The sequence below is a fragment of the Choloepus didactylus genome, chromosome 26 (assembly GCF_015220235.1).
Source record: "Choloepus didactylus isolate mChoDid1 chromosome 26, mChoDid1.pri, whole genome shotgun sequence".
Lineage (NCBI taxonomy): Eukaryota > Metazoa > Chordata > Mammalia > Pilosa > Megalonychidae > Choloepus > Choloepus didactylus.
Genome location: NC_051332.1, coordinates 14840141 through 14845662, shown reverse-complemented (window position 1 = coordinate 14845662; position 5522 = coordinate 14840141). Strand labels below are relative to the sequence as shown.

General features: G+C 33.2%; 1 pseudogene; it reads right to left on the bottom strand.

The window, feature by feature from the left end:
• Positions 1 to 4252: 4252 nt before the first annotated feature.
• On the bottom strand, positions 4253 to 5189 carry LOC119520886 (annotated as a pseudogene).
• Positions 5190 to 5522: the final 333 nt, after the last annotated feature.

Here is a 5522-nt window from a genome sequence, read left to right as displayed (position 1 = left end):
GTCAATGGAAAACTGAAACAACCCAAACCAGAAGGATTAATAATATCCCCGAAACACTAGGAATGAAGTGTGTGTTACCCATCTGGCAAAGAACTGTGTCCAGCTGAGTTGCTTCTTGTGAGTAAAGAGAATATGGAATGGGTAGTGTAAGAAGGTAGCTATAAATACAAGCTATGACCATATGACAAGTTACAAAATTTAAGATTCTAATGGTTTGATTACCCCTTCCTTGTTTTGTCATGAATATTTTTGTATATATGTAAAATTAAATATCTTCATTTTCTTTCCTGTCTTATCCCTTTATCATATAGAGACACTGTATTAAATTATGCCATAGTGTCTAGTTATAGCATAAGTTTAAGAGTATTATCAAAGGACTTGCACCATCTTCAGGGAAAATCAGTGCATTTCTGGTTGTATGCAGGACAGTTGAGTATTGATAGGTGAGAACATGACTGTTATTTTCTTATTCAGAGAGTAAGGAGATGTGTATGAGTGTCAAGGTGACAAGGCATGAACTGTGAAAGAAAAGCTCCTGTGTCAACTTGGCTAGATTATGCTATCCAGTTGTTTTATCAAGCAAACACTGGCCTGATAGCTATGAGAATACTTCGTGAATATAAATCATAAATAAGTTGATTTCATCTATGGTTGACGACATCTAAAATCAACTAAGCAGATAGCTTTCAACAATTAGAAAGGCCTTACCCAATCAGTTGAAGGCCATACAAGAATTGATGAGTTCAACACTCAGAAGGCAGAATTTCCATCTATACTTCTGTCATCCAACTTCTCTTGCAGAAGTCACCAAAATCCTTTATCAGAGTTCCCAGCTTGTAGCTTGCAATTTACATCCCCAAAGTTGTGCTGCAATGACCATCACATTACTGCTCTTTTTCTATGTATTTGGGGGCCAATTCAAAAAAAATTCTGTAATGTATTCAAATTTGTTAATGTATTAACAAATTATTTCTCATCATTTCTGAGAGATTCTCAGGAGTTATATTTGAAATATTGTTTCTGCTGCATGTTTTTCTTCCCTCTCCTTCTGAGACTTACCAAAAAGATTTCAAAAGTGTGGCTCATACTCCCTTTATCCAGTGAATGGACAGATGAGTGGAAAAATGGGGATGAAAATTAGATGAAGAATAGGGTGGGATTGAGGGGATGGAAAGATTTAGGTGTTCTTTTTTGCTTTTTTTTTTATTTTGGAGTAAGGAAAAGGTTCAAAAATTGATTCTGGTGATTAATTCACAAATGTATGATGGTGCTGTGAATAACTGATTGTACACTGGGGATGAATAATTGTACACTGTGGATGAATTGAATATAGGGTGTGTGAATATATCTCAATTAAATGTATAAAAAATGTAAATGACCAATGCAGGGAGGAGGGGAATGGGATGTTTTGCATGTTCTTTTTATTTTAATCTTCATTTTATCTTTTGGATAATGAAAATGTTCAAAGTTTAATTGTGATGAATGCACAACAATATGATGATACTCTGAACAACTGATTGTACACTCTGGATGATAATATGTTACTATATCTCAATAAAATTGCATTAAAAAAAAGTAATTCTCAGATTGCTTCTCAGTGTCTTCTTCCTTATTAGCCCCAAGTAAAGGCTTATCTTATTTGATTTCCACTTTTTCTGGAATATTAGCTTGGTAATATGTATTAGGCTGTAATATTTTTATGCAGATTACATTCTAATATTTCATCTAAACTTTTTTACTCCAGATGAAATGTCAATAGGAATTAACTAATTTGCAATTAGAAATATGAGACCAAATCCTGCCTTTTTATTTAATAATATGCCTTAAATTTGCTCCATAAAATACCTATAAAGCTGATTTCATTTATCTCACCAATATATATTATTCCATTAGAAATATGCATTATGATTTACTTACTAAGCTTTCTATCAATATAGTTTGCTTGTTTCTAAATGTTTGCTTGGCACAATACACATTGCAATAATTATTAGCTTACATAGATATTTCACATATTACAGTAAGCATATCTGTAAAAGATATCTGCAGAAGTTATAATACTAGACCAAAGGGGAATTTTTAAAAGATTGACAATAGTAAAATCATTTACTCCAGATATTACACAAATTTACATGCCAATAGTGTGTGAGAATGTGTGTCTCCCATCCCCTGTGAGTGGAAAACCTTATGCTCTAAAGCATTTTTATCCCTTCTAAACTTATATGTATATATTGATTCCACAGGGTGGTTTTAATTTGCACATGATACTGAAAATCTCACACATCTTAGAGCCATTTATATTTTCTGTCTCCAAATTGTCAGCTATTTTTTAAAACTGAAATGTAGGTTTAATTTTTATCCCTCTATTGGTTTTTGGAACCCTGTTATATCAAGTGTCCCTGTGTCTGTGTAATATAATTCCACATTACTGCAAGTTTTATTTATCATTTCTCTTTCTTTAAAATGCTTATTGCCATCTAAAGATGTTTATAAATACTCAATTTCATCAATATTTCTGTTATAAATTATGGGTTTCCTGTCATAATTTAAAGATTTTTGTGCTGTAAGATTATATTTTTAATTTTCTTTTATATATGTATATATATATATATATATATATATATATATATGTATATATAATTCAAGAAGAAGTAGAACAAATTAATAAATTAATTAGCTGTATGATAGACTGAGAAAGCTGGCTCCTTAGTTCATTTGAGGAGGCAAAGAGAGATTCTAAGCAATTAATCTTTGGCTTTGTGTAGAGAAATATTCTGGAGTGCTGTGTGGATAGGCTAGGGGCCTAGTGTAAACATAGGAGTAGGTATTGGGATAGGGTGAAAGAAAAAGGTAAAAGTATATGTAATGTAACTTTTAGAAACATTTCAATACGAATTTAAGTATGGGAATTTTTGTGAATATATTAGGGAATCATTGTGAAATGACAAGACAACATCTGTATTTTAGGAAAATATATTGGATGGCAAAGTGCAGGATATATTTTTAAAGTTTGAAATGAACTAGAGTCATGCTAAATACTTTGAAACATATTAAATGAATCTAGGGAAAGTATGGGGAGAGTGAACTTTAGCAGTGAAGAGAGAAGCAGGGTAGGGTGGATTCTTCTAAGTCCCCTTTTTTCCCTACAATCCTTAGAACATTTACATAATCCCCTTCATGAAGAGGCTTGAGGAAACATAAGTGTATTAGTAAAATGACAATAATAAAACCTTGGATAAATGCAACATTATTACTTATTATCCTACAACTCATCCTGCATAGGGTCCTATTTAGAGTTTGTTTATATTTTGTAGCTGAAAAAAATCCCTATTTTGATTTTATATGTTTCATGTTTAGTCACCCAATCACTTGTCTCCCTGACTCAAAGCAAAAAGCTTCATTAGGTATTAACTCATCTCTTTGGGTTCATTTAAATATAAAAGCTTATTAATTTCAATGTAGAACAAATTGTTTAACATTCTAATATCCCAATGAAAGTAAGTTAATTTCAATGTTTTTACTGCAACCCCCAAAATCCTAAATCATACAAAGTCCCTTTAGATAGGTTTTAAAATGAATATCAGTTGGGAGGGAGTCCAAAAGTCAATTATAACCAAGACATATATGTTAGAAAAGAGAACAGGGAAGTGAATTCTTGAAAATATCATATAAACACACTTATTTTCCTTGGTACTTCATAGCCCACTTTCCATATTTTATGTACCACATTATATTTTATGTACCATGCATGTATGTTTTCCACATTTTCCTATGTGCTCTAAGGCTGTGCTGTCCAACATGGTATCCACTATTTTAGGCATTGAACTATTGGCCACTTGAAATCTATATTATCAAAAATGAAATGTACTCTAAGTAAAAAATACACAAGAGATTTTGAAGACTCAGCACAAACAAAATAAAGTAAAACATTAATTTATTTGGGTTACAGTGAAAATAATATTTAAATAAAGAATAATATATTAAGAGTATAACTCACAAACATGTATTATATGTAAAATATTTAAATAATTAATAAGAAATTTAATGTCGATGTTGATATATTGATATTGATTATAATATTAATGTTTTGGGTAAAAGAAACATATTTACATTAATATCACTTTCATTTCACTTTTTTAGTGGGTACTAGAAAATATAAACTTACATACATTATATACCTTTTAGGTAGCATATTTGAGGATGTTCTAATAACATGAAAGTGGGAATAAAAAAAACAGAGTAAGAATGGCAATGACTATTCTTTCATGGAAGAGAATACCCCAAACACTTTTCACAGCACCCAGCACTTCCTTATTCCTCAGGCTGTAGATAATGGGATTGAACATGGGGGTGAGGATGGTGTAGAAGACTGCCAAAATCTTATCTTCCCTTGGTGAGTGAAGCTTTCTGGGCCGAAGATAGGTGTAGACCAAAGGTGCATAATTAAAGGTCACTACAGTTAAGTGTATTGAACAGATAGTGATAGCCTTTTTCCTTCCCTCTTTTGAGTGCATACGGTAGACAGCATAAAAGACCTGACCATAGGAAGCCATGATGCCAAGGAAAGGGAGGAAGAGAAAGAGACTTGTGCTCACAACACCCATGTACTCATAGACCCATGTGTCCATACATGCAAGAGGCAACATGGCTGGAACATCACAAAAGAAGTGATTAATCACCATCAACTGGCAGGAAGGAATATGGAGGGCGTAGGCTGTGTGTGCCAAGGAATTGATGGACCCCAAGATTCAAGATCCTATGATCAGCTGGACACACATTCCTTTACTCATGTGAATGGGATAATGAAGAGGGCGACAAATGGCCACATAATGGTCATAGGCCATGGAAGCCAGCAGTAAACCTTCAGAACATGCCATTGTCAAGAAGAAGAAGCTTTATACACCACACCCCAGGAAGGAGATGCCTTTCTGGCCAGAAAGGAAGTTGAACAACATCTTGGGGATAATAGTGGAGATGTACATCAGGTCCATGAGTTAGAGCTGGCTGAGTAGAAAGTACATAGGTGTGTGGAGATGGAGATCTAAACATATGAGGTGGATCATGGCTGAGTTTCCCACCAAGGCAAGGAAGAATATGAGAATGATGAGGGTCAAAAGAAGCAGGTCAGTTTGATTTGGGGGAATCAAACCCACCAAAGTGAAGTCATTTGAAGTTTGATTCCATTTCTCCATAAAAACTTACTGCTTAACTTCCCTGAGAGAAAAATGAAAACAAAAAAACAAAGTAAAAATGCACAAAACAAAATTGAACAAGAGCATAAAAAGGAACACTGTAGCAATTAATGCTTATTTGCAAACAATTGCGCTTCCTCCAACATTTCAGATTTTGTTGAATTGATGTAAATATCTGAATTGAATGTCTGCCTTACCATTTTTCTCTGGAAAACAACTTGGTAACTCATAGTAATGTATGTGGCTTTTCATGTATAAAATACAGAACTTTAGGCAGCAAAAATAAATAACTATAGCATTCCTTCCCTAGAATGTTGCCTGGAGAGCTACATC